This window comes from Lissotriton vulgaris, chromosome 8, assembly GCF_964263255.1.
Source record: "Lissotriton vulgaris chromosome 8, aLisVul1.2, whole genome shotgun sequence".
Taxonomy (NCBI): domain Eukaryota; kingdom Metazoa; phylum Chordata; class Amphibia; order Caudata; family Salamandridae; genus Lissotriton; species Lissotriton vulgaris.
Window position 1 is genome coordinate 883864337 of NC_141696.1, and position 19941 is coordinate 883884277.

Genomic DNA, 19941 nt, shown 5'->3' on the forward strand with positions numbered 1-19941 from the left:
CTCACCACGTACCACGCATCCGCAGAGCAACCGCCGGAGGAAGATCCTTCTCCTACCTGGCAGCCAAGACTTGGAACTCCCTCCCCATCCACCTTCGGCTGACCCAAGACCATCTCTCCTTCAGGAAGCAGCTCAAGACCTGGCTGTTCGAGCAGTGACGTACCCCTCTCCCCCAGCGCCCTGAGACCCTCCCGGGTGAGTAGCGCGCTATACAAATGCCGTGATTGATTGATTGATTGATTGAATGATGTACTGACTGTCGACAGTGTAAGCCATATCACACACTTCTGAGTTCGGTGAGCCCCCAATATTACCCAATATTGCTGTTTTGCACATATTTTCCAGGTGCTGCCAGAATGTTTTTAACATATTTATATATATATATATATTATACACAAAACATAAAAAATATTACCATTTCAATTCCAAAACATTAAATAAATCATCAAACAAACAATCACATTGACAAAAAGAAAATTCTAAAAAATGTTAAAAATATGAACACATACTGTAAAATGATAAACACATATTAAAAACAAATATTTAACCAATATTAGGAAATGCATTGGAGTCTGGGAATATGGGACATACTAGTCCAACTCTAGTTTATGGAACAATAGAGAAATTGTAGGTCTTTGGAGGGGTTAAATATAATATTGCCATTCCAAACAGCTTAACAGTAGGGAAAACGTTGGTCTTCAGAGGTGTAAAATTTACTATTCCTGCTCCAGTCAGTGCAACAGTAGGGAAAGGGTTGGACTTTCGAGGGGTCAAATTTACTATTCCCACTCCAGTCTAGGGGCCTCATTATGAGTTTGGAGATGCAGGAGTGGGACCGCCCGCACCGCCAAACCAATGTTTGAATCGCTCGGCAGATTAAGTGAATATGCCGAATTAAGTTGATCTTGACAATACTTAAACAGAAAATTAATGTATAAACTAAATCACTTTAAATTAATTATTAAATGAAATTATTTACAACTATATTAATAAAAACAATATTTACAACAACAATATTCTTGACAACAATATTACATACTTGAAAAATGATATTCTTGACAGCGATATTTTGGCATCACAATATTTTTTTCCACTAATTCTCTCTCCTGATATGTACAACTCGATATTTTGTCCAAATACCCTAACTCAGATTGCACTACTGTGGTGAGGCAAACTTGCGAGTTACTGAGTGACAGGGTTTAAAATTGTGTGGCACTGTGCGCATATAATAGCTCCTCATCCCTGTTTGGAGAATTTGGCTTGTGTGTCTAAATGCATTGCATAGTTGCATGGTGCAGTTATCCCACATATATATTATGAGAACCAAACCATATTCACCAGGGATCTTCCGCTGGCCCAATCATTCACTAAAACACAGCAATTGGATGGCAGAGGGGCATCCAGCCGCTTCCCCCTTTGCCTGTGGTCCTAAAGTTGTGCCACCAGTAGATAAAACTGGTTCTGATGTCTGCGGAATGGGTCCCAAAGACCCTGAAGCATATCTTCCCTAAGACTTTCTGGAGCCCACCCTGAACCCTGGGGATGAAATTACATCAACTAAGCTGAGGAATTTAATTTTCACCCAGCCCTAGACAGGAAATGGAGAGAAAAGAACCAATGGGAGGTTATGGGGAAATCAAAGACAAGAGGACAGGACATGGAGAGTGTAACGGCACACTCCAGAGTGTTTTCCACCCTTAGCGGATAACAACAGGCTTATTGGGGAGGCATGATGAATGACAAAATAGCTGCAAAATTGATGGTAGATGAAAAATACAGTGGCTCTTTTCCATCCGGTGTGCTAGAGGTTTTACCTTTAACACACTGGCTTGACAGCAATTATACTCCAGAGGCCTAAGTGAGGCCCATGGACCAAATTTACCAAGACTTTGTGTCAGGTTTGCATTACTTTTATATCGTAAAACCAACACAATGTTTACTGGTGGGATGTACAATCCAACGCAAATCAAGATTGTAAATTGAGATTGTAATTAAAAGTATTGCTATGCAATGCAATGCGCTGCCTTGCGTTATTTTTCGTCAAGAGGCCGTTCCATGGGTGGTTAATGGGCATCCCCATGCACCTGTGAGTTTTGATGCAAATCTCTATCTACAAAGTATTGTAGATAGAGATTTGCGCCTAAACCCTGAACCTCCCTGAGGCAGGCGCAATGAGGAGAAATGTTTTAATTTCTCCTCGTTTTACCCTCTTTGCATGTGTGCTACATTCAACAGCACACATACAAGACGGAAGTGCCTCAAACTATAATTTGTGTGCTGGAAGGGCCCTCTTCCTGTACAAACTCTGCACTTACCACAACACAGACACACTTGCACTATCGCGCAAGAATGCACGCATTAGTGCATGGCAGATAAATGTACACCAGTGCAGAGAGAGAGAGAGAGAGGAACACTGTCACATATTAGTAGATATAGCACTGTTTTGCTCTCTCCCATTCACACAGCACAGGGCAGCAATTTTACTGGCTGCCCTGTGTGATTTCTTTAAAAATGTGGCCCTTAGGGGCTTATTTACAAGCCCATTGCACCACCAGAGTGTCCCTTTTTTTGGCGCACTGGCGGTGCAATGTGCCTGCCCATATTTACAAGACCACTTAAAGCTACCCTGTGTGGGTTTTCATGGCTTTGAAAATATGCCCCCATTCATGCATTACTCAGTGTGAAAGAGGCGTTCCCTGGTTTTTGCTGTGTGTGTTCCCATGCAACATCCATGGAACTTGACACATTCCCAGATTTAGACGGTTTCGTAAACCTGGGAAAGTGTCAGATTCCTACGCCTCCCTTGGGGAGGCGTAAGGGAGGCGCAATGACGACCTTTACTTCCTATTTTATCCTTTTTCTATGTGTGCTGCGTTCTGCATCATACCTAGAAAAAGGAAAACACCTCTCATGATGGTTTTTGTGCAGGAAGGTTCCCTTCCTGCACAAAAAAAATCACCCCTACAACGCAGACACCCTTTCCCCACAGGGAAAGGGTGCTTGCATTGGCGCATGGCAGCCAATTGTTCACCAACTCAGGGAAAAAGGACAGGAATTTAATGTATCTTGCAGATACAGCACATTTCTGCCTTTTTATTTTGACCCAGGGCAGCACAGGAGGAAGTCTTCCTGTGGTTCTGTGCATCAAAATATTGCAAATGAGGCCTTAAGGGGCTTCTTTACAAGCCTATTGCGCCGCCGGTGCATCACTTTTTTTGACGCACCGGCAGAGCAAAGGGCTTACCAATATGTACAAAGTCACGTAAAGTCACCCTGCAGGACTTTTCATGGCCTTGTAAATGTGAGCCCCTTTCACACACTGCTCTGTGTGAAAGGGGCGTTCCATGGATGTTGCTGTGGGAATTCCTACACAACATCCATGGAACTTAACGCATTCCCAGATTTCAACATTTTGGGGAGGCGTAGGAATGGTACAATTTTCCTCTTTTTTTCCTCTTTCTTTGCATGCTGCATTCTACAGCACACATAGAAAGAGGAACATGGCATTAATGATAGTTTTTGTGCAGGAAGGTGTCCCATCCTGCACAAAAACAATCATCCTCGCAGTGCAAGAACCCTTGCAAAATGACGCAAGGTTGCCCGCGCTGGCAAATAGCAGACAGCTGTGTGCGAACGCAGAGGAAAGCACAGGAATGCTTTGTATTGTTTTTAATTCGACGGATCCCTATGATTTGTAAATTATGCAGCACAGCTCAGCTAAATGGCTTGCGTCATTTTCTTGCAGATGAGGCCCTAATCTTTACCAGAAGATTCCTCTCCTATTCAACTTCCTTCTTACTACGCACGGAAGGAAAATGATGGCAAGGGGTTCTGCTGCACAGCCAAGTTCACCTTGTTGTGAAAAGATATATGTACTTTGTATGTTTTTGATTAAAGAAATTAAGGGCCATATTATCAAGAACGTCGTTAAAATTATCGCGGCTTTGGGGGCAGGAAACAGCCGCTAAAGTGGCGATAATGGGCTTGATAATATGCCCTTGAGAATTCCCATAGAAGCCCAAATTCACACCAGAACCTGGGCTTCTATGGGAATTCACAAGGGCATATTAACAAGCCCATTTACGCCGCTTTAGCAGCAGTTTCCTGCCTCTAAAGTGGCGATAATTTTAACGCTGTTCTTGATAATATGTCCCCACGAGATCGATTTAGTTGTTCAGTATTCATCGTCTGGTTTTTCTTCATAAATGTTGAAGGTACATTGTATGCAAATTACGAATTTTCACATTTTGTTCAGGAAAATGTGTGGCTTGTGTATGTTAGGCAATAACACGCAAATTTTACATTACTATTTCTGAACATGTGGGATAAAACATGGGGGCATATCAGCACTATTAGCATGTTATTAACTACACGTTTCTCCAGAGCGACGTAAATTCCAGCGATAGCGGGGAAACCGCCATTTTGCAGAGAACATTGCTCTTTTTCCAGCGATGTTGCCTGCAAAACGGCGATATGCTTGATGATACGATCCTGTGGTCTTTACACAAGAATCCACCCACCATGTTAAACATACATGAGTCAGGATTTTAGCAGACATTAGTTTTTGGCAAACTAACGTCTGCTAAAATCCATGGGATGCCTTGCAGATATTGCGATGTGCATATCGGCGATATTTTACAGGTTGTACTGCTCAGTGATGCCCACTTTATCTCATTTGAGATGCAAAGCGAGGCGTCGGGAAAAAGGGTGCTAACATGCGCTACTGCATGTTAACATATTCTTGTAGATAGGGCTCTGATAGTATCTCCGCTTTTTGGCTTTTAAGGCCCTTGTAAATATGCCCCTTGGTAATTTGAGTCTTCTTCCATTTCTTCTCATATTATTATTTCATAATGGTATTGTAGTGATCAATAAAGAGACTTAAGAAACAATACTTTCCTTTAATTTGTAATGGATTGCTTGGATTAAGTATGAAATAGTGTATAAAAAGGTTGCTCGATTCACATATTGCAAAAGTAAGCTAGTTATGTTTAGCTCAAATTGCCACATCCTCTGAATTCATTGGATGTGTTCGCTTGTAACATGCTTGTAACATGCACGTAATTTATAGCTTATTCGAGCTGCTAATGCTAATATATGCCTAGTATGCCAAATGTTTGTCAGCCTCTTTTTTCATCCCAACTGACAACGTACCTCTTATTCTTCATGGACGAGGTACAGATCATTTCATATTTAGGGCTATCCGTTTTAGGTAATTTACCTAATTCTTAAAGTAATAGAAATTCCTCTGGCGTGCTGAGGACTGTTGTAAATATGGAGCGTTACCACTTGATGGCGCCATTGTAAAAGCGTTGTCAAACCGAGCACAGGAGACCGACAGAGACACCAGCTTCAGCTGTAATTTATGGCAATGCATTTCAGTAACAACCATATGCAGGTACAATTACATTTACGCAAAGAAACATACATATATCAATGTATAAACATAGATATAATTCCTAAGAGTACAACAGAGGAACGCAACACATTTTTGGAGAGCAGTGTTTGTGGTAGATGCCCTTTATATCAGTGTTTCTTGAGTTAGAGTTCGACTTTTGACTCGGATTTTTGGGTTGCTCCAAATTACCTTTCCTTATATACGTACTAGGGGTGGGCATAATGCGCGAAAATTAGTGTAGCATAATCAATAGGAATTACCTAAAAGTTTCACGAGATTACGCTTGAATTACATAAGAATAGTAATTCTGCAATGAACGCCATTTCTTAGAGCCATAAATGCCCCCTTGGGTCCAAAATGTACCTGAAGATGCATTTTGCACTAAGAAATATCGCTAAATGCAACAGAATGCAAATAGTGAGCGTGAGTGGTGCCTTATTAAATGTGCTCTTGGGGTAGGATTTCCCCCAATGTATTAGCAATATTTAGTGCTATTTACCTCAGGTAAAATGTACCCTTGCGTCCAAAATAGATGCTAGGATGCATTTTGCACTAAGAACAGCTAAATGCAGCAGAACACAAATAATGAGCACAAGAGGCCCCTCACTTTCGCTAAATGTACTCTTGCGTTAGGATTTCCCCCCCAAATTATTCTTAATTACGCAAGAAGGAGTAATCACTTAATTATTGGAATTTCCGTGTCAAAGAGCTACAGGGAATTACTGAAATTACTCCAATTGTTCCAATTGAAATTCTGCCCAGGCCTCACACGTACTCGCCCAGATGAAGCCCTGCAGGTAATACAGCCAATAGCCTAATGAATAAATAAAAGCATTAAGTTAATGTTTCATTGCTTTATGAGTATTTAAGGGAAATCTTACTTTAATGACAGCAAAGTAAATCTATTTGGAAGATCACTATTTCAACACCAACAGGAAAATGATATTGATTACGACTATGCGCAATGGCGCCGGCCCAATGCCGGTGCCGCTGTGCCACAGCCACGCAGGAAACCGCTGGAAATATTATGAGTTAAAAGTATGCAACTCATAATACTGCTGGAGGTCATTTGCCTTTCCCATGGCGGAGCCTGGAAAACAGGCACCGCAATGGGAACAACAAAAAAGTTCCTTCATGGCATTGACAGTGAAGTCCATGCTGTGCTGGCATTTTGTGGGAATACAGACATGGGGTACATGTTATGCCCCCCTGAATGTATCCCCATGGCAGTGGGTCATGGGGGCCCTGTAGGGCCCCCTTTGATCTTGCACCACCAGCCATTTCATGGCAGGGCTTCGCAAGAACTTGTAACATGCTGAGCGGGACTGCGCCAGTCCCTGTTCAGCATATTGCGTTGTGGCACAGTTGCGCCACCACCAGGTTTCCCTGGCGCAGCTGGCGGTCCACAGCCGATATCACTTTGGAAGTTGTAATTGGCACGACAGTACGACAGTGTACCACCACTGCTATGCCATCACAAGTCTGGTGGTCGCAAGACCGCCTGACTCATAACCATCCCCATAGACCTCTATTATTGCATGTCCAAGCACCCTATTGCATGAAATAAAGTAACCACTGCTGTACATTATAAGGATAATGAAAGTCACTGAGGTGTTCCCTGACCATTTTGAGGAACAAGGCCAAAAACTGAGTTCTTTTATAAGGTCAAAGAACTTTAAGGTGACTTGTATGGTCCTTTTCTTGTTCTTTATCTCTTATAATACACGGTCACACCACCACCATCCCCACAATTCAGTTAAATCGATGAGCTTGGATTTTCTGAGAGTTCATGAAACACAGAGCAGCAAGCAAAGATGCTGTGCTGCTTTGAGTGACCTAGAAAGAGCAGAACTCTACCATTTTTACAAAGAAATTACACAGTTATGATCTCACCATGTGCAGCACACTTTATGCAGCCATGTCCCAATGCAGGCCCTCTTGTGCTATAGTGTAAGGTGGCAGCATTGTGGTCTGCATAGTTTTTTGCAGGTAGGGGTGCCTTCCTGCACACAAAAAACTATGCTGTAATGCATTTTCCTCAATATATGTGTGCTGCAGATTGCAGCAGACATGCAAAGAGGTACAAAACCGAGGAGACAATAAAGGTATTTCACCTCCTTACGCCAGCCTCTGGTAGATACTGGGGGCCTCATTTATGAGGCTGTGCGTCACTTTTACGCCGCTGGTGCGTCACTTTTTGTGACGCACCAGCAGCGTAAAAAATGTGCCTTGTTGCACCATATTTCCAAAGTGACCCATCTAGGTAGATGCGTCACTTTGTAAACCCCTGCGCTATATTATACCTACGCCAGGTATAATGTATGCAGGGGGGGCGTTCTGACGCAAGACTAGGTCATAGAAGTGACGCAGTGAAATCTATAAGATTTCAATGCGCCACTTCTAGGACACAAATGCGTCAATTTCTTACGCCTGCCTCACAGCAGGCGTAAGACTGACGCAGCCTTTTCACATGGGGCTTGCCCCATGTAAAAGGACACATTGCTGGAGTTGCGTCACTTTTGTGACACATTCCAGCAATGCGTCACTTTTGCGCCATACAGATACGTCAGAAATACTGACGTATCTGTAACTCCTTGCGACATGATGCGTCATACTGTAAATATGACGCATCATTGGTCTCGCAAGGAGGGCGCAGTGAAAAGTGACGCATCGCTGTTTTCACGCAGCGATGCGTGCCTTTTCATAAATGAGGACCCGGATGTTTGGTGTAAATCCATGTCTACAACTCCCTGTAGATATGTATTTGCTTCATAATCCATTGATGGATGCACAGGAATGCCCATGCACTTACCATGAAACGCCTCCCTCGTGCAAAGTAATATGCTACTTTTTGTTACAAGCGAATGCAAATCACTATTTTTGTTAGTTTGTAAATTTCAAACAGGATTTTGCATTAAGTCTGCATTTAAAAAGTAACGTAAACCCAACACAAAACCTATGTTAAATCTGGGCCTGCGTGTTTTGCTATTTCATATGAAAGAGATAGGATATTTTGATACATGAATAAAAGTTGAATCTGTAGTGCAAAATTAAACACTCTAAAAAGCAACAAGATATTTGTTGCAAAATGATATCAGAACAGTTTAATATAGCCTTATAGCCCGCCGTAGCGGCTATACCGGCTATTAACCCCTTGCGTGCGGGGCGTATTCCCCGCCTGTGCTGACTCCGCCTTGCGCGGGCGGAGTCATGACGGAACGGTTCCGTCATCAGCACAGCTCAACCGACGCTGATGACGGAACCGTTCTGTCATCAGCACTCAAGGGGTTAAAGGCCCGCTGAATCGTTAAAGGCCCGAGCCGAAGGCGAGGGACTTTAACGAAACAGCAGGACTTTAATAGCCGTATAGCCCTGCTACGAAGGGCTATAAGGCTATTAGAACATTCTGCCACTAGAGGGCAGAATGTTCTAACAAAATAAACAAAGGGTCCTCGAAGCTCGAGGGGATTTAAATCCCCTCGAACTTCGAGAAGCCTTTGTAGAACATTGGAATGTTGCTCTGCGTGCCTTTACCAGCCCGTAGAAGCAGTAAGCACTCCATTGTCTGCAATGGAGCTCCCAACATTCCAATGTTCTAATACAAGTTAATTTACAAAAGAAGCCCTGTAACTTAGAACAGGTAGAAACATGCAGAGAAGAAAGGAAAAGCCTAGTTTTTTTTAAAAAACTTGCAGTGTTAATGATGCGTCCTGCCCTGCTTTTCCCCTAGGCAGCAGGCTTTGTAATGTCAGAACTCAGCAATTCTCATTTATTACACTAGAACAACTAAGTAATTTCTTTGTCAAAGTCACCTGTAATAAGGAAATTAGAGACAGGCTTTTATACAGGGATTGTTCCCCCCCCCCCATGTATTATAGTGCAATCCTCTTCTCGAGAATGGACCTGCTTTTGAGAAGATTGACTTTAATGCTCCAGCAAACTCAAAATGACTTCGAAAGAAATACTCTCCAACTCCTCTTCTTTCCTAATGACGTGCATTTGCTCACGCGTCTGCACTTCCGTTTCCAAGTATAAAAATATCCTATATCATGCAGCAATAAAAAAAAAAAACACAGATATGATAGGAACGGTTGCAGCAGTAAACAATGCCTGACAATAACACCCTTTGGTGAGCGTATTCATATACATTCTCCAATTTATAATAGTTTATTCACGTGGAGTGGACGATTCCTTCTACTAACCCGACACATGATGGTCATAACAGTCACAAATCGAATGTCGACCACATTTCTTTTTCTCTTTTTTTTTGTTTAGTCCTGGGCGCTAAGAAGCAGCGAGAAAGAGCCACACAGCACTTAGAAACACTTAAAACAAGAACACAAATCAATAACTTTAGAGAGAAATTATATGCTTCTAATTTTTTTTTGCAAACCATTTGTGCGCATGTTTGACCGGCAGTAAAAATCTGTTTCATTTGTTTCATTTGTGACCTTATAATATGAATCTATGATATAATGATGGCGCGAAGTCCCTCACCAATTGCTTTTATATTTGACGCTATGAGCAAAAATGTTAGATAAATGATTTTACCATAAATAAATGTAAGTGATGTAGGATTTTTTCACTTTCACCCATTGTCACAATGTTTTTTTTTTTTATTTCAGCCAACTAGTGAGAAGACGAACAACTGGAGATTAACACACACTTTTGATTAAAAATGTGCTATCTCTAAAGTACGGCGTTCATCACAATTATAGATCCATAAATCGGTAAAGTTGAAGGCCCTCCTTGGTTAGCCGTCGCTCTCCAGTGAAATATAGCCTTCGATTACATGGTAATTGTCTCGTTGAACAATAGTTTGAAAACCCATAATTTGCAGGAGTAATCTTCTCCCAATCTTTTGTCAAACTATTGACATATGAAATACATTAAAACACAAACAGAAAAATAAAGGTGTAATAATAAAATTACTGAAACATTAACTGTGCTTCCATCGAGGAGCTCAGATTCAACAATTTGGGGCCCGAGTCCATAGTCCAGACTGTGTAGGTTCTTGCTTCTCATATCTAGAGCACTGGCTGTCAACATCAGAACCCATGTTCTGAGTCTTTGGTGTGTAGAATCTGGGAGGCATATTAGCAAGGCCCCTATCGCAGCTTTAGCGGGTCTTTTTTCCGCTAAAGCAGCGATATGTTTATCGCTCGCCCTATTAGCAAGCTGTAGCTAACAGCAATTAGCGACAACTTATAGGCGATAGCTACAGGTTTGTGGCCAGCTTTGCATGTCAGCGATATTCATCGCTAATGACATGCAAAGTGGGCGTACCCAACCTGTTAGCGACTGAAAGCAGTCGCTAACACAGCTATCGCCTATTAGCAAGGCAGGCGAAGCCATAAGAAAAATCGCGCTAAGCGCGAATATCGCCAGGCCCTAATGCCTGCTCAGATCATGACTTAACCTGTATATCCAATGGGAGGTGGATATTCAGGTTAAGCCCCCATTAGCGATAATGCCTGAATATTGCTGGATTTCCAGCGATATTCACGTATCGAGCCGCTATCTCTGGATATTTTATCGCTTTAGAGATAAACGTTGCTAATAGCACATTATCTTATCTCTGAGATAATATCCGGCGATAAAAAAAAAATATGCTAAGCGCATTTAGCGATAATTATTGCTATTTGTTGCTAATATGCCCCAGGGTTTTTAAAACAAGGAATTGTTTACCCCACTCCCATGACAATACCCTGTATTGCCAAGGCTTCCCTGGTCTGTTAGAAGGACCTTTCTCTTGCCTTAATTGTAAATAGGACGGGTGGGCAAGTAAAGAACCGTTTATGCTTGCCCGAAATATCAATACAGAGACCACTTTTAGATGTTAATACCAGGTCTTTGCCCAAACACTGTTTCAAGATTTGAGGCCTGATTTCAGACGTGACCTGGTATTTATTACCGAAACTTGTCTCAATGCTTCCACCTTTCCTGAAATTGCAACGGCCATACCAGTAGGATATACGTTATTGAGCTGTTACACGACTGACAGTGCTGGAGGAGGTATTATTTTTAAATACTCCCTAACATGTGTTGTGGAACTCAAATTTATATATCCAAGTGCTGGGAGACTCTTGCCTTTCAGCTCACTCATGAATATTGATTAAAGATTGTAGGCTCAGTCCTCTATAGACCTCTGTGCTGGTAAACATCATTTACCACAAATACTTTTACTCGCAGGGAATTACAAGTAACGCGATTGTTACAATGACTGCGTTGTAACAACGCATACCATTACTCCGTAAGTCGGAACAACGACTTGCGAAGTGGGCAGAAGGTGTTGGATTTCAAATCCAACACCTTCCCTACTGTTGCACAGACTGGAGTTGGAATAGTAAATTATACTATTCCAACATCCAGCCCCCCCCTCCGCAAGTCGTTGTTCCGACTTGTGGGGTAAGGGTATGCATGGTTACAATGCAGTCCTTGGAACAACCACATTTTGATTCCCTGTGGGGAAAAATAATGCGTTAAAAAGAGGTATATTCCTCTGGGCTATGACCCCCAATTGACCAACAATTTACTTGCATATTTAACCTCACTGAATATGAAGTAGGAACACTATCTAGTCATTGGAGATTTTAATCTTCATTTTGAAAAGAAAGATGAGGAGAAAATATGTAGCCTACTGGAGAGTTACAAACAAATGAAGGTACTCCCTGTAAATAATGTGTAGGTCTGGAGCAAGGGGGAAACAAACCATACTATACTGCGAGGAAACTCCCAACCGACCTATGTTCTTTTGCTATAGGCTAATGTAAGCTCTATGGGCCAACCACTGCTAAACATACGCATCACATCTTTATTTATATTTTCGTTCATTTTGTTCTTTTAGCTGATCCATTTTTTACTTTGTTTATCAATAAGAAAAACTATATCCAACATTTACTTTGATTATACAAAAGTTAAAAACATGAAATCACCAATCATATTTAAAGTGTAAAAAATACAGTTATGCAACTCCAATATACATGTCATATTCGTCTACAACTTCCATTTTAATTACAATTTGCTTATACGTAGAAACTATCAGTGTGTTCCCATAACTATACCACACTCACATCCTAAGCTGTCACACCACGACACATTAACACACACACCTCACATACATACACTTTACAGCCTACAGCAGCATCCACTAATGAAATCACGGAGATGACACTTCATAACCATCCGTTGGTTGTGTTGCCAACTGGGATATCAATCAGCAAGGTCGACATACGTTTTCAGTGGAAATTACAACTTGTGTCCACCTTCATCAGGACCACTCATTTTTTAACTTTCTACAAGTGAGTATTTGGGGATCATAAAAGTCTGGAAATGTTCTAAGACGACCAACGTTGCTTGCTTAATGAAGAGACATTCAGTTTGGACCTGTAAGAGATATCCAGGTTCTTTTCTATGCCTGTAAATTTGTGTCCATTCGTAATGTGTAAAACACATGGAGCACCAAAAGTGAGCTCCAAATTTAATGGTGACGGAAAATGGCTAGCCAGTGAATATTGCAGGGGTTATGAATATATGTTTGTTCATCAATTTATGTCATGCAGTATAAGAAATTGCCATGGTGTAAGTTCTCTTAAAAGAGAATAGCAATATACCAGAGATTTTGGAAAAGCTCCCTGCTGGTCACCTCCAACAGTTCAGCACGCTATCTTCCACGCTATCAATAAAAAAACAAAATTAACAAAAATATAAATAAAGATTTGATGTGTATATATAGGAGTGGGTGACCCATTGAGCTTACATTTGCCTATGGCAATTGGAGACAGACATGAGTATTCTTCAACTGAAACAATGGATCACACTTTATACCTCTTGTTCTCCAATATTAAAATCACTGATATTTGGGACATTGCCACATTAATCTGGATGGATTGTTTTTTAATTGCGCTCTCAGTCACATTTCCTAGCGACATATTACATCCAGCCAACCTCTCTTCTATTCCGAAGAGATCTTCGAGTTGCATAACTGAATACATTTTTTTCCAAACATTTTGTCCTCCAACAATTGAGATGGAGAAATCCCTTATTAAGCAGAAGGAAAATGTAAATGCAGCGATTGTAGGCTCTCTAGATAAATGCGCTCATTTGAAAGCTAAGAAATCAACGAGAAGCCAGCCCTCTGAAAAATGGTATGCTGAAGAATTAAGAATAACCAAAAGGAAATGCAAAGGCCTCGAACAGCAATAGAGGCTTTCTAGAAATAAAACAGGTCATGCAATATATACAGAATAATTGAAACAATATCATAAAGCCTTGAGAAGAGCCAAGAAGGACTATTTCATCAGAAGAATATAAGAAAACAGTAGTTCCTCAAAGAAATTTTTTAACAACGTGAAAGAATTGGCTCAGTCGACATGTTTATCCCAATCAGTTCCTACTTCTCAAGCTTTCTGTGAGGATACTGGAAACTACCTCACAGACAAAATTGGGAAGATATATTTTTCTTTTGAGACCCAACTATTTTTAGATGAATTCCCTTGGGACCACCATCCAGAGGCAACAATCCATCTGGGAGGTTTTATCCCACAGAAATACACGTTTTAAAGATGATGGTGGAGGGTAAATTTAGTTCCCATTTAGACGCATGCCCACATTTGATCTATTCTCCGTTATCTACCACACTATGCCCCTATTCCTTGCCAATTTTAACCAATCCCTGGCTGAGGCAACCTATTTAGAGGGCTGGAAAAAAGTGACACTCCTACGCTTAGCCAAAAACCTGGAATTGATCTCTTTATCCTTTCCAATTATCTGCCTATTTTGTTCCTTCCATTTGTGTTAAAAAATCCTACAAAAATCAGTGAATATGCAACTATATTACTTTCTAGAAAATAATAACTTACTGGACCCTTCAGAGATCGGGTTCCATGCCAATAATAGCGCTGATTCTACATTGTTAGCTGTGTTGGAGGACATCAGGCTAGAAGTTGATCAGGGAAAAGCTGCTGCCCTGATCTTACTCACCCTTTCAGCAGCTTTCTACACCGTCTCAGATAGTCTGCTGATCAATAGACTTTTTGACATTGGCCTACATTCTAAAGCTCTTCAATGGCTTCGCTCTTTTATAAAGAATATATTGTATACAGTGCAACTGGGCATTTTTGGATTCCACATTCATAAATATGGATCTGGAGTTCCTCAGGGCTCCTCATTGAGCCCTCCACTTTTTAATGTTTATGTGGCCCCTTTGGCAAAAATCATAAGGTATGGGGTTTTGAGGTGTGTTCTTATGCTGACGACACCTAGTTGAATATTTCACTGAGTGAGAAACTAGACGAAACACAAGGCAATCAAAAAGGGTGACGCTCTGAAGTAGCAGGTTGGATGACTAATCATTGTCTAAAGTTAAAGGTGGACAAAACTGAGATCCTGCTGTTCAGTGGGGCTCGCCTGTTTTGGTATGCCTCCGTGTGGTTAGATTATCTGGGGGCTGTGCCCACCCCCAAGAAATCAGCAAATAAACGTGTGGATTATTATTAACAATTCTCTCTCTATGCAAGAACATGTTAAAACCCCCAGTGGTAAATGCTTTGGCATTGTAAAACCTTTGAGAAGACTGTTCAAGTGGGTCCCGATAGCCTGACTTGAAACCATGTCCAGGTCTTGATTACTAGTTATCCCGGCTATGGTAACACCCTTTTTGTGGGCATGGCAAATTACTTTTCTAGATTACAGGAAATCCAAGATGCTGCGCCAAGCTAAGTTTTCATAAAGATAAATATGGGTCTGCTGCAGCATGTTTGACATCCTTACATTGGTTATCTATGCAAAAAAGAGCCAGTTTCAAGCTCTTGTGCTATGCCCATAAACTTTATATAACAACAGTCCCAAAATTCTACAGACTAGAGTTGAATTTCGCAAGCACCTACGGGACCTGAGATCACAAAATTTAGCCTTGGCTAAGTCCATCAGAATAAGGAAAGGTCAGATCTGGCGGTCGTTCATTCTCACATTTTGCTGCTGCTAAATGCAACTCCTTTCCTTTAGACCTGCGCCTTACAGACAACCATTTTGGGTTTAAAAAGAAATTGAAAACCTGGCTGTTTTCTAGATAATGTCCACATATGATCATCTTGTAAGGTTCTTTCTTTCTGATGAAGCCGTAGGGAGTGTTATAGCGCTGTTATAGCCCCTAGGGGGATTAATTTTGTGCTTTACAAATAAAATATTCACATAAACCCATGTTTTGCAGCCCTCATTACATAGGATTTTAGTTCCTGATTTTAAGTTACATATTTTGTAAACACCAAAGGAGTTGAAGGTTTTTGGAGCTTGGGTTCTGAGTCCACTAACCCATTATTTGGTTCTTTGAAAAAGCACCTGTATTACCCAGATAATATCCTTTGGTTTTCAGACCCTAAACTAAAGTTTATGTGCCCAGAATCTAGGTTTTCTGACCTGGGAGTCTTGCTTGGGTGCCCAGAACCTTGGTCATAGCATAAGCATGTGGACAAAGGCGAGTTGTTGGTCATCAAATAACAGGTCTATGTTTGTGGCACACACAACTTAGACCCTGACCACAGAACTTCCATTTGAGACCCTTAAGTTTGGATTCTACGATCCAGATTTTAAATACTTTCAACCAAATATGAATGCATCAAGTTCTGGTACCACAGTACAGATGTTTTGTATTCATGAAGTTATTTCATCACACAGCAGTACTCTGGTGCCAGACACTGGACTAAAAGCTCATGGTTGGTGTACCCAGTACTTGGTGTGTACCAATAAATTATGACCTTTGTTACAAACTGCGATTCTGGATTTGCAGACCTGGGCCCATATTCATCATTTTTCATGCAGCACAACACAGCAAGCCACCTTTCTGTCCCGCTTGACAGGGAAAGAGCAGCAATGCGCCATTTATAACATTAGTTGGCGCATTCCTGTCCTTTCCTATCACTGGTATACTTTGGACTGCCTAGCACCAACACATGCACCCTTGTGTCATGTTGTAAGGGTGCCTGCGTTATAGACAGAATTGTTTATGTGCAGGAAAGGAAACCTTCCTGCACAAAAACAATCCTCTGGATCCATGGATTTTGACACATCCCCAGATTTATCATTAGTGGTAGACCTGGGAATGAGTCAAAATGCTATGCCTCCACGGTGAGGTGTAATGTGGAGAAGTATCTTTATTTTTCCTTGTTTTTCCTGTATGTGTGCTGCTTTCTGTAGCACATTTAGAAAGAGGTAAATGCCTCAGAAGGACTGTTTTTGCGCAGGGAAGTGTCCCTTCCTGCACAAAAAAGATCCTGTCAGCCATGAAGTGAACAATTAGAAGTTTTGTTATTATACAAACGATAAAATAACATCTTAAGCCCATGAAGATATTTTACAGCATTAAGTCCTTATTATTTGTCAGCCAGTAATACCATTGGAACCAGTCACTGAAGTTACCTGCCACAATGTAAGTGATAGAGCGTAGAGATATTCTGAAAATTGTAGGGGTACATCATATTCACGGAAAGTCCGTACCCGCATATATTCTTATGTGTGTCAACTTTAGTTAGTAAATTGTGTTGTAATAATTGATGGTAAATGAAGTGTTGGAATAAGTTGTGCCATTCAAGAAATGTACAACAACATTTAGAGGGAATCATATAATATTCGATGTTTGTTATAAATGCTTAACAAGTAGCTCATGTGTAATGAAATGCATTCGATTTAAACATGCACCATAAAGTCTGCACAGGTAGGAATGATTAATCGTGCCTTAAACGTGATGAAATGTAGTGCTTGCAAATGCAATGTTATAAATTTGTGTTTTAATTTATGTCAAAGGCCTAAATGGAGTAGTTGCTCTTTTGTATTATGAAAGGCCTATTCGTATTTCTTATGTTAGCTGATTTGTGTAGGCCTGAAATGCATTTTCTCTGGTAGAGCTCTCATTTGGAGGCAGTCAGCGAAATTCATATGCGTGCAAGGTTGTTCTGTTCTCATGATTCTGTTGCAGGTGCAAGGGTACCGTCCTCGTTAAACTAACATGTTTGTTTTAGGAGTTAGGTATGGAGGAGACCTGTCACAAAGTTTCTAGGAAAGTCGATAATTGGGAGCCAATATTCTTTCTCGCTGAAGGAGCCTGAGACCCAAGGACATACCAACCGTGGCTGAACTGAGTGCAAGTTTCGGTGGAAAATTACCTATCAGAGGTGCCTGCCCAGAGGAGGTGTTTCAGGGGCGTGTTCTATCAATTGTGCATTTTGTATTAGGGACAGTGCCCTGAGGAATGAGCTAGGAGAGAGCCATTAGAGGGCAGAAGGAAGGGATCGATTCTTAGGAAGTCTTCACAAGAACAAATTCTGTAGCTTTGGCTACCGACCCTTACAACGTGAGTGTACTTCTTAGGAAGTCTTCACAAGCTAACACCTTTTCTTGACCTTTTTTCTTGGTAAATGCTAACTAGGGATGCCCCCTTAGTGATAGTGTAGGGATAGATTCATTGATTTTTTTACAGCCACTAATGAAGACTACTATAGATATTGGAGCAGTCATTGCTTGTTTAGTATTTTCGGAGTTGCTCATTCTCTTTATGCTGAACCGGATTAGATTGATTCGTAGGATGAACTTTGTATCAGTGCCTATGTACATTTGCAACCTTGTCATGAGGTGATTGTATGTTCAGTTATTTTTGACTTTGTAACAAACCCCCTAAATTTGAATTTGGAGTCAGTGATCCTTTCCGAGTTTAACTTGATTGGTCCATGCTAAATTGTTGTGAATGCATTGATTCTCCCCTTTACACTTTTCAGCAGGTAATAAAGGTCCAGTCGACCGAGGATTCTTAGAGACTTTTATAGTGGAATTTGGCGTTATCATGAGTACAAGTCCTGCTGTGTTTTGTCCAGGTGTTGTACCGGGCAAAAATATTCATCGCATTTTCCAAATATGTATAATGAGGAGCAAATGTGACTGGGAGTTACAAATGCCTGTGTTATCCCTAGTTAAGGGGAATTACTGAGTAGTTTTCTGTTGCACTCATAATGGGCCAATTAGTCGAGGGGATCTCAAGGTCACCCACATAGCAAATGGAAAGGGGCGACCACTCGGTCCCCCCGAACGTATGGCGGAGTACCACGATCCCCCCGGGAAGCCATCTTGGGCGGGAGGCGAGTCTCGGCTGGTATGCCCGAAGTGGCGTAGCCGGGGCGCGCCTTTTTCCCGCCCTAGAGTGGGTTGGCCTAGACACCGACGCGGCTGGCCACGCCCTTGGGGCAGGCAGGGGCGGGTTTACGCCCGTCCTGAAGACGGATAAAAGGAGAAGCAAGATCCGAAGGCATCCTCTTGTTCCTGTGCTCTGAAGCTGCACCTCCTCGCTGCACGTGAGCTCGAGACGGAACGAAGAGCCAATTTTGAGCGTTGTAATCTTTCTTGTTTGTTTTCCAGATACTCTGTTGGAGAATGCCGAAGAAGGCGGGAAAGCGCATGACTACTGACCAGATGCTGCGCGTTCTTATGAAGGAGATGACTGAGTTAAAGAGGCGAATGGATGAAAACGAGGAAGGGGGACCGAAACGTCCTTTGGCGGGAGCAGCCCCGGGAGGGAAAAACAAGAGGCCCAGGAGAGGGAGAGCTGTGGAAGACATCCCGGGCCCTAGTGCCCCGCTAGAGGCACCCACCCCCGTGCCGGAGGGAGGGAATCCGATTCCCGTTGTGGTCACCCCCGTGTCCGGGGACGATATGCCGCCTGAGCTGGCAGCACAACTAGCAGCGTGGTTGGGTAAAGATAGTGAGGGCGCCACGGCTGTCGACGCGCAGGTACTGATGAAGCAACTGCGTGAGTCACGGGAAGCAGCGAAGGTATCCACACCGGCTGCGGTAGTAGAGAAGCCACAGGGGACAGGTTCGGTCGCAGAGACGCCGTCCGGTTCAGGTAAGCGGCCATTGCCGATTGCAAGGGATGAGTCAGCACCTTCTCGTAGGGAAAGGGTGGGTCAGCATGTTCCCTTGGCTATTAAGGAGAAGATATGGGCGGGAGAATATGTAAACATTTTCTCGTTGCTTACTGATCACTATGAAATGGAGCATGTTAAGGGCCAGAAGGATCTCATGCATCCGAGTGTTTGGCGCGCAAAAATGGCCGCCTTTAAGGTGAACGAAAATATTGGCAATTGGGGCAAAGCGTGGGGGGTCTTTACATCGATCTTGGGGGAACGAAGGCCCGATCTGCTGCACGAATTGCCGATTTATCAGTCTCGAATCATGGGGTACTCGGTATCACATGAGGGTAACCATTGGTTCTGCTATGATAATCTGTTTAGAAAGGCTAAGGAACATGATAAAAGCTTAACTTGGGATTGTTATGATTCTGTGTCTTGGGATAAAATGAAGGAGACTGGTATGTTGAAAGTGCCATTGGTGGGAAGTAACGTTGGCGAATCCTACCGCCAGTATGCGGGGACGCCCTTTCGAACAGGTACAGGTACCGACAATTTCTCGAGGCCTGCCGGAAATACAGGAAAAAGGGGGGTTTGTTGGAACTTCAACAGGGGTAAATGTACCAGGCCCCAGGGATCGTGCAAATTTAG